Source organism: Marmota monax, unplaced genomic scaffold (genome assembly GCF_021218885.2).
Source record: "Marmota monax isolate L192 unplaced genomic scaffold, Marmota_monax_Labrador192_F-V1.1 WCK01_AAM20220418_F8-fsc00006, whole genome shotgun sequence".
NCBI lineage: Eukaryota > Metazoa > Chordata > Mammalia > Rodentia > Sciuridae > Marmota > Marmota monax.
The window spans coordinates 16,812,077-16,823,165 of NW_026693712.1; positions in this window are offsets into that span (position 1 = coordinate 16,812,077).

An 11,089-nucleotide genomic window follows, 5' to 3' on the forward strand; every position below is an offset into this window, starting at 1 on the left:
ATACTGAAGAGAATTGAAAAATGCATACTGTACATGAATATTCATAGCAGTAATATTCACAAAACTTAAAAAGTGGAAACTGTTAGGTCGGTGGTGACTTGGTGGCGACTTAGTGGCAACTTAGAACAAAGCAGCCCTCGAGGAAAAGAACATCAATCAGATGCCGGCGGAAATGCCTGTCAATCAGCCAGATCTCCTGATTAAAGCCTGTCAATCAACAAGACCCCCCTAGCCAATCCTGGAGTTCAGCCAACTCCCCTGACCAACTTCAAGGGGGCAAGGGACCCTAGAAACACCTTTTCCTGTCCCAAGCCCTTCCCTTCCTGCTGTAAGCCCCATAAAAGTCCAGTCTGATCAAGCTTCCACGCGGTTTCTCCTCAGACCCTTCCCCTGTCCCCTCTGTGGGTCTGATCGAGTTCCTCCCAGGAGTGATATCTCAATAAAGCCTGTTCAGCGGCCCTTTTAAATCTGCCTCCTTTGGTCGCTGCCTGCCCCGCCTGATCTGACAGAAACAACCCAAACTTCCATTAATGAATGAATGGATGAACAAAATGTGGTATATCCATACAGTGAAATACTATTTAGCAATAAAAAGGAGTACTGATAGTTGATTTGTTATGGTTTGAATCTGGAATGTCCTCCAAAGGCTCATGTGTTGAAGGATTGGTCCCCAATGCAGCGATATTCACAGGTGGGGATTTGGGAAAGTGATGGAAGCCGGGCTCGGTGGTGAACACCTGTAATTGCAGTGGCTCTGGGAGGCTGAGGCAGGAGGATCATGAGTTCAAAGCCAACCTCAATAATGGGGAGGCGCTAAGCAACTCAGTGAGACCCTGTCTCTAACCCTGTCCTTCTTGGGCTGGAGATGTGGCTCAGTGGTCAAGTGCCCCTGAGTTAAAACCCCAATATACATATATATATAAAAAGTGATTGGATCTTGAGGGCTCTAACTTCATCATTGGATCAATTCATTAATGTTATTTATACCTGAATGAACTATTAGGAGGTGATGGAAACTGTAGGAAGTGGAACCTAGTTAGAGGAAGTGAGTCCTTGGGAGCATTCTATAGGGGACTATATCATATCTCCAGCCAGTTAGTTGGTCTCTCTCTGCTTCCCACCTGCTTGGCAGTTTTCCTCTGCCACGGCTCCTTCCAGCCATGGTGTTCTACCTGGTCTCCGGCCCAAAGCAATGGAGCCAACCCACCATAGACTAAAACTTCTGAAACTGTGAGCCAAAATAAATATTTCCTCCTTTAAGTGGTTTTTCTCAAGTTTTCTGTCATAATGATGAAAAGCTGACCAACACATGCTTCAACATGAATAGAATCTTAAAAACATTGTCAAGTGAAATAAGTCACACAAAAGGCCACATATTGTATTTTTCCATTTATATGAACTGTCCAGAATCGGCAAATTCATGGAGACAGAAAGTAGATTAGTAGTTGCCATGGGCTAAAACAGAAGGAAATGGGAAGTGACTATTGATGGGTATTTTGAAGAGGGATAAAAACATTGTGGAATTAAGAGAACAGTGATGGTTGCATAACTTTGTGGATGTATTAGATATCACTGGATTGTACACCTTGTGGTGTGTGAGATACTGGGGATCGAATCCAAGTGTTTGCTAGGTGATCACACTTATAACTGAGATGCAGCCCCACATCCCCTTTTTTATCTTTTTTGAGACAACAGTCTCTAAATTGTGCAGGCTGGCCTCAAATTTGTGATCCTCCTGCCTCAACCACCCAAATAGCTGGGTGGTTGAGGCAGCATCTGGATTATATATTTTAGAAGGTTTAATTTTACCATCTGTAAATTATATCCCAATTAAAAATTCTTTTAGGTTTGAAGCACTGTTCTCAGTATTTAAAAGGAATACAGATCTGTTAGCTCCTACTCCTGGGAACCATCAAACTAATGTGCCTCTGATGATCTAATGAGCTCCTATGTCTTCCTCATTCTATATTTCTTGCTCCCCAAAAGTTATTAGCAAAGCTTGGACTCTGATCCAAGTTCATAAGATTCAAAAGCTCTTATCCACCTGCCTCCCAGGCAGGAGTGGCTTCGCAGGCCACAACCCCTGCAGACACACAAGACTGCACTGAGAAGGGTCCCAGACTTAGAAGGGCTTCTGATTTTATTTGATGCTATGATGTTGCCATCTTGAAATTCTTAGTAATTTTTTAACAAGAAGTTCTGCATTTTTTTTAATATTTATTTTTTAGTTTTTGGCGGACACAACATCTTTGGTGGTATGTAGTGCTGAGGATCGAACCCGGGCCGCACGCATGCCAGGCAAGCGCGCTACCGCTTGAGCCACATCCCCAGCCCCAAGAAGTTCTGCATTTTAATCTTTCCTTGGTCCAACAGAAAAATGAAAGGATTGAAATGGTAATTTTTTTAAAAAAAAATCTATAGTTCAAGTTTTTAAATGAGATGAATAGGTACTAGAAATAACAGAAGGAAATTATGATAAAACAGTGTATCCCCAAAATATTAAAAAGAAAGCCTACAATTTGTAATGTATTCTTACACTGAGACACCAAGATTAAATGGTTGTAAAAGGAAAAAGATAAGTATTTTGTGAAGTGTTAGTATGTGTTTCATGCTGGAAAAGAAATTCTTAAACATATTTTTGCACATTCAACTTAAAAGAGTTGTATGATTTACATTTTTGTAACTTTCTTGGAATGAACAGCTAATAAGAAGCAAAGCATAGAAATTGAACCTATGTTTTTAGATGACAAAGCCCATATGATTTTTACTAATTCACATGGAAGTGATATCTATGTATTATTGAAAAAGCATGTTGGCTATTATACCAAATTGTAAAATAAATCCGTATAATACATACAGAGTAAATAATCTAAAAATTTTTAAAAAAATCTTTCCTTGGTATCTGAAATTTATGTAGTTGTTCCTGTACCCAAGAGAAAGGAAAAACAAGTGGGTATATCAGAGTACCCAAAGGGCTTACTGGCTATAACCTAGAGAAAACTTGAAATACCAATAATCACTCCTAACTTTCTGTATTACAAATCTTGATTGTCAGAAAACAGAAACCTGACTATACCAAACCAAACCAAAACATATACCTTAAAAAAAATGCAAAGGAAGAAAGAAGAATCTCCAAAACCATTCACCAATGTCACTATTCACATTTAGACATAGGAGCAAAATGCATGGCAACCCTACCCTCAGGGTGCTCAGACTAGAGACCAGACACCTCCCAGAGATGCAAAAAGTGAGGAAGCCCAGGAACCAGCTCGGGAAATTCTCACAAAGTTGTAGCAGAAGGTAAATTATGACATCATGTTATGACCTCATGTCAAAGGTCACAAGAAAGAAAAGGAGAGCATTTCAGAGTAGGGTTAATAGTTTGGTGGATGTTAAAAGTCAATTAAATATTTAGAATCTAATTTTGAATAAAGAATTGGATAAAAAGAGTCTTTTAATAAGTTTTGCCTTTAGACTCCATGAAAATAACTGACTTTAGTGACTTTGGTTTTGTGGGTGTGGTTAGTCTTTTCCAATGAGCTTTTCCCTCATGCCCAACCTGGGACTGTGTTAAACACTTTACATGCATTGTCTTATTTAAAAAATGCTTAGGACCCCCACATCTTAGGTAATTTTGTCTTCCTATTTTACAAAAGAGGAAATTGAGGCCCTAAGGATGAAGTTATTTGACCAGTGTCACAAAATGGTGGACCAGGGTTAGGACTCATGACTCATCAGTCTGACTCTCTCCAGTAGTCTATAAGACAATTAAGAAGTTACAATTTGCTATAACAAATACAGACAACACAAAATAGTTCTGGCCTAAGAGTTATAAGGGAAGGCCCTGAAGAAGTTAGTATTAGAGTTTAGGACATAATGTGAATATAGTGAGGCAGAGGAAGAGACCCAGCTCTATCTCCTGTTCCCAGATGATGGCGCCTAGGTCTAGGAGAGGGTGGAGTGTGTGACCTAGACCAGAGGTTCAGACATAGGCCATTAAGTGGACATCAGCTTTCCACCATCAGAGGTTGTGCGGGGACTTTGCTGAGCTCCTCCTACCTTCCCAGTGGGCACAGCCTCCTTTCTGAGAGCCACCATGCACAAGCACTCCTGAATCAAGCCCTTGACATATGGAGGAGCAGCAGTATGGAGAGGAAGCCCTGGCCCAGCTCCTAGGGAGGACTGGATGGTGGTGAGCCCCACCTAGTACCAAAGTGTCGCTGAATTCTTGCTGATCAACTATCATTGTTTATTTGCTCATCATTTAGATCTTAAAAGTCTACATTCATGTGGGAATCTAAAAAGTTGGTTGTTTTTAAATGGAGACTTTATCCTAAAAAAAAAAAAAAAAAAAAAAAACAGAAAACTTGGGAGCTATCTATACTACAAGTGCAATTGTAAATAACAGAGTGCTACCATGCCTTACTTAGAGCTCTGCTCTAAGTGCTGTGTATTGACTAAGCTAAATCTTACAGCAACCCCATAACATAGTTACCATCATCATCGTCATCATCACTATCATCACCATCCCTAATTTAAAGCTAAGGAAAGTAATCATGGAGAAGTTAACCCATCTGCCCTTGTCACACAGATGGTCAATTACAGATCCAAGCTGTGAACCCAGGCAATTGGAGGCCTGAGCCCACATCATTAACCCCAACGCTATGCTTGAACCAAGCCAATGCTTTCTCAAGGAAAGTGGTCAGTTGGGTCTGTAAGGAGAAATAGCCAAATCATTGTGTGATCAGCTTCCCTGGTCAGTGCAGCCCAAACAATAACACGGGTCATCCCAGGGTTCTATAAAGACAGACTCTTACAAAGGCTTGAGGCTGCTGACAGTAGAAGATGTCTTCTGTGCTTCTGATGCGAGGTAAAATTTGATTTACAATAATAGGCACAGAATGATCATGTTTATACTTGCAACCTGGCATTTTATTATTATTCCCCTGAATAACAGTGAAAAGATTTTTGTAACCCCAAGGTAACATGGCTCTGTGAGAAGGAAAGAGAGGTGAGATTTAGCAGCAGCTGCCATCATAAATCAGTGTGTGGCTGTTTCTCTCAGAGCTCCGGGCTCAACTCTTGGCTGTCATAAACTTGTAAAGGGAAGCCCCGTGAGAATTTATGTAACGATGGGAAGACTCATTTTCCTTCCTGTAAGAGCCTTTCGGAAGCAAGAAGAGAATTAGGCTGATTAAATTCTATATGAAGAAAAGAAAACAAAACAAAAACCAGTGGTGTAGAGGAAGGGAAAATATGGGTCAACTTGAGCTACTTCTCTTGCCAACAAAACTGACCTTGTAAACAGAGAAGAACATGCTGAATTCCACCAAATAAATGAGTGACTGGATGACCGAATGATTTAATGACTGAGTGTGATCCGGGCTTCCTCCGGGTGGTTCTTTCAGTGTGAGAACAGTTCGATCCTGGAGTGACCCAGAAATGCTGAGTACATAACAAGGCCAATCAACAGAGTCAGCTTCTGAATATTCATGAACAGATGATGCACCCAGTCAATATGTTTGATTTTTTTGTGTTTACTGATACATTTTCAAATTCACTGTGTAACCCAAAATTCTGAAGGAAAAAAAAGAGAGAGAAGAAAGAAAGAAAGAAAGAAAGAAAGAAAGAAAGAAAGAAAGAAAGAAAGAAAGAAATTTGTGTTAAGAGCATTGGTTATTTCTGAAAAGGGTTGTCAAATAAAAATACTTTTACCAAAAAAGTACTTGTTGTTTACCTGTAATTCAAATTTAACTAGGTGTCCTGAATATTTATTGGCCAAATCTGGCAACTTCTATCTGGGCCAATAACTTAATTAGAAGAGAGAGCTGAGGTCAGTATCTGGGAGAAGTGCCTGCACCTGGGAGTCAAAAGAAAGGGAAACTAAAAGAGTCCAAGAAGTAGACAGAAGATTGTGCAGACATATGGAGACAGAACCAGGTAAGTGATGAGCTGTGACACAGCTGTCAGGGAGAGGTGGGGTCCAGGAGGATGCTGGGAAAGGAAGCATCCAGCTTCCTTATAGAGCTATAGAATTGGTGTATTGGTCAACTTTCTGCCACTGTAACAAAATATGTGAGAAAATCAACTTAAAGGAAGAAAGATTTGTTTTGGCTCATAGTTTCAGAGGCTTGGCTAACTCCATTGTTTCTGGGTCAATGGTGAGGCAATATATCATGGCTGCAGGGTGTGGTAGAACAAGGCTGTTCACATCACGGTGGCCAGGAAGGAGGTGGGTGGCGCCAGGGGCTCAGCACAAGTTATAGTCCTCCCAAGGACCCACCCCTTCTTACAGTGCCAATCACCTTCCATAGTGCATTCAGGTGTGAATCCATTAATGGATTAATCCACTGATGAGTTTAGAGCCCTCATGATCCAATCAGCTTCCCAAATCCCCACCTCTGAACATTGTTGCATTGGGAACCAATCCTTCAACACATGAGTACTTGGAGGACATTTCAGATCCAAACCATAGTAGTTGGCTCTAGAGTTTGGTCCTTACAAGTTTGCTGGTGCTTCTGAGAAATTCTAATCAAGGTTCTCAATGAAGTTGGAGAGGAGATAGATTGCATGTCTGAATTGCCTGGAATGTATCAGAATAAAATCTGAGGATTGGGTAAGAACTCATGTGGTCCAATTTTGGAGTCATGTTATAGTTACCAAGGCACAAAATAAGTTTGGAAGACAACACCAATCTTTTCTTGCATTCTTGAAAATCAGGAAGGAGGTCTGTAGTTTGCAACAATTCATTCTAAAGCCCTTGCCTTCTCCAGTCTACGTTCTTCCCAGCCTCTTTTGTTCTCTAGTGTAGTCCTCTTTGTAATTTCCTCAACTTTCAGCAACCTCCCTCCTCCCATCTAGCTATAATTTTATTATATAGACCAGCTAAGCGCTCTTTCCAGTAAAAAGATCTAACCAACTTCCCCAATTCTGCCCCAAATGATCTGAAAGATGAAGCATTTTAGAAGGAGGTTAAATTGTGCTGGAAATTATAGAATACTCTGGCAGATTGGGAGAGGGAGAAGTATGAATTTTCTTGTCCTATCCCTGGTATTTTGCAAATAGAGAACTGCCACTCTTAAGACATAAGCCCTTTTCTTTTCTTGAATATTTCTATTGCTTGGCTAGTTTCTCCTTGGAAAATGCATACTTCTTTCTGCACTGGACCCAGAAAGAGGTGTCATTGTATGTGAGCAAACATCTATCATCTGTCCCAACAAAATCCATAAAGTGCTGTGACGGGAGCTGGTGACCAGCTGGTGACCCAGAACATCTAGCTGAGTCCCCTGTGTCAAGATTCCTGGCCCTGCCACACAGGATGGTGCATGCCTATAATCCCAGTGGCTTAGAAGGCTGAGGCAGGAGGATCACAAGTTTGAGGCCAACCTCAGCAATTTAGTGAGACTAGGTAAAAACATCCACGATACAGCCTTGGCAATTTATCGAGACCCTGTCTCAAAATTTTAAAAATAATAAGTGATGGAGATGTGGATGTGGCTCAGTGGTAAAGTGCCCCTGGGCTCAATCCCCAATACAAAAAAAAAAAAGATTCTTGGCTTTAACTTCAATAAGATCTTTCTGAAAAAGCAGGCTGACTTTGGATGGTACAGCCACCTACCGGACTAGAATGACCCTGAAGACAATGCTTCTTGGCTAAATCAGAGCTGCCTTGTATGGTGCAGTGGCAGCTGCTGGGCAAATTCATGAATCTGTCCAGAAGACCCGATCCCTGAGAGTGGGCAGCCAGCCCAGCAGGACCTCAGCCTTCATAGCTGGCTCGTGAGGCCCCAAAGGGCAGAGTCCCACACTACTAGTCTGACCCCTTGAGGTTGCTCAAGACTCAAGAATTTTGAAAAGATCCTGTGAACTTCACCATTCCCACTCCACCCCTCGGCCCCTCCCTGTGACCAAGGGGTCACGTGTGAGCAGCTCCAAGTTGGTGGTGAGCAAGGCCTGTGGAGACCAACCTCAATTCTGCCCTCTTTTTAAAAATATTTTGGACCTAAGGGAGGCTGTCCTTAGTTGTTTCAAATCTGTTTGAGACTGCTACTCCTGCCCCTTCAAACCTCTTTTCAAAACTCATGGAAATGAACCTTTTACAGACAAACTAGTGACAACTCCATTCAGCCAGACACAAGGAGAGAAAATGACTAAAAAGGACCTCAATCCCAGAGGCCTATAAAAAGTCTGATGCCTTTTTGCTAGCTGTGGAATCTTTTACAATTTTTAAAAATTTATTTATTTAGCTTTGGAATCATAGAGTTTTATATTAGCATTATATCCTTAATGTGAATAGAACAGGCACATGGCAACAGTGAAAAACCACATGCGAAATCCAAATTCAAACTTTTCTCATGACCTTTTTCTTCTCTCTCTCTCTCTCTCTCTCTCTCTTTCTTTCTTTTTTTTTTTTTTTTGTACCTGGGATTGAACTCAGGGTCACTCTACCATTGAGCCATACCCCCCAGCCCTTTTTGTATTTTATTTAGAGACAAGGTCTCACTGAGTTGCTTAGTGCCCAGCTCAGTTGCTGAGGCTGGCTTTGAACTCTCAATCCTCCTGCCTCAGCCTCCCAAGCTGCTGGGATTATAGGTATGTGCACCATGCCAGGCTCTCATTACTTTTTTCTAAATTCAGTCAAGACAACACAACATGAACACACACACGTACAAATAAATATATGTTTATAATATCATAAATATATTTACATTATATATATATATACAAAAAAATATATAATAAATATATATAAAACAATGTCTTTTCAAGAATATAAATGACACAGGTAAAATCCTGAACTTCGTTCATTCCCTCTGGGGCACTGGTCCACATCAGGTTCTCCATTATGAGATACTTATGTCATCTGTGTGCAGCTTCTTGCATTGTGGTCTTCTGGGCAGCACAGGACTGGTCTTGGTGGCTGTCCCCTGTCTGTGCCTCTGCGCTTTTCTCCCTGCCTTTGGCCACCAGATGGCATTCTGGAAACACTGTCACCACTGGAGTTTTCTGCATCCAAGTTCCCCTGCAGCATTCTCAAGGAGCCTCCCTCCCTCCTCGCTGCTCCCTTCCAACCCACTTTCCAAAGTGCTATAGAAGCGGCTTTCCAGAAGGCAAAACTGCATGACCCTGAACAAGTTGCCCAACCCTGTGCTCAGCCTCTTCCACCTGATGGCTTGGTTGTGAGGCTGGCATGAGAGGACATAGGTAAAGCACCCAGGACCCAGCCTGGCATATTGCTGCTGTTCTCATTATCCTACTTTGAGCCTTCCAGCAGCTCCCCATGGCCTGTAGCACAAGTTTCAAATCTTTACCATGGGACCCTAAGTCTCCATCATCTGATGACCTGTGTCTGTATCCCCAGCTCCACCTTCTCTCCTCTCTACCACATGGACCCTACTGCGGTACACAGGAGCCAGTTGGCCCCTTGGGGCCTTTACCCATCCAGTTCCCTCTGCCTGCTCTGCCTCTCCCCTGCCCATCCACCTTTCTCTGGCCAACTCCTCCATGTCCACCAGGAGTCAGCAAGCACTCTCCATGACCACCAGGCCCCAACCCAGAGCCATTGTACCAGCCTTCTTCCATTCCCTACCACCAGCACCTTAGACCATAAGCCCCTTGGGGGTTGCTTATCTTGCTCACTGGCTGGCACACAATGGGATGAATGCAGGCCAGACAGCAAGGCCATTCAGTGGTCTCATTGTCAGTAGATGACCCACTGTGTCCCTGATCTCTGAAGGGCCACTTGACTCCCCTTTAGTGCCGGGAGCTTGCCCAGGCCAAACTGAGAGAGACTTGGGAAACAGGATTCCTGGCCAAGGAAACAAGGAAAAAAGTGAAAGGGCAAAGGTAAGGCCACCTTCACTATTTGCATAGGAGGCATAAAAACCTGGGAGATGACAAAAGGTAAAGACATAGTCCACACACACTGTGTGCCAGCCCTGTGCTGAGCTCTTCATGTGTATGGTCTTCTTAATCCTTACCATCAACTCACGAGATGGGTGACAGTCACACACTCTCAGAGAAGGAGATGAACCAAGTTTTCTGACAGGTCACCTATGCAGTGTCTCAGAGCTTACAAGGGCCTATCAGTCCATGTCATGCCATAGGAAATGACCCCATGGATTCAGGACCCCTGCAATGATGAATGAGTTTTAGTGAGATGATGGGGAAGCCTTCAGGAGTGGATACAGGATGAAAGGAAAGAAAAACCAGGGAAAGGGAGGGAGTGTAGATGGCTGTCCCTCAGCCACCCAGTTCTGATAGCCATGGGCCTCCATGCTGACAAACCAACAAGCCCTGGCTTCTATCACTGTCGAAATGGGGCATCTCTGGCTCCAAGGACTTAGTTGCAAGCATCTATCTAGTGGGCACTGGCCTTAAGTCACATCACTTCAAATAGAATCAATCTTTTTTTTTTTTTGTATCCTTTTTTTAAAATTTTTTATTGTTGGCTGTTCAAAACATTACATAGTTCTTGACATATCATATTTCACACTTTGATTCAAGTGGGTTATGAACTCCCATTTTTACCCCATATACAGATTGCAGAATCACATCAGTTACACATCCATTGATTTACATATTGCCATACTAGTGTCTGTTGTGTTCTGCTGCCTTTCCTATCCTCTACTATCCCCCCTCCCCTCCCCTCCCCTCCCCTCTTCTCTCTCTACCCCCTCTACTGTCATCCATTTCTCCCCCTTGTATTATTTTTCCCTTTCCCCTCACTTCCTCTTGTATGTACTTTTGTATAACCCTGAGGGTCTCCTTCCATTTCCATGCAATTTCCCTTCTCTCTCCCTTTCCCTCCCACCTCTCATCCCTGTTTAATGTTAATCTTCTTCTCCTGCTCTTCGTCCCTACTCTGTTCTTAGTTACTCTCCTTATATCAAAGAAGACATTTGGCATTTGTTTTTTAGGGATTGGCTAGCTTCACTTAGCATAATCTGCTCTAATGCCATCCATTTCCCTGCAAATTCTATGATTTTGTCATTTTTTAATGCAGAGTAATACTCCATTGTGTATAAATGCCACATTTTTTTTTATCCATTCGTCTATTGAAGGGCATCTAGGTTGGTTCCACAGTCTT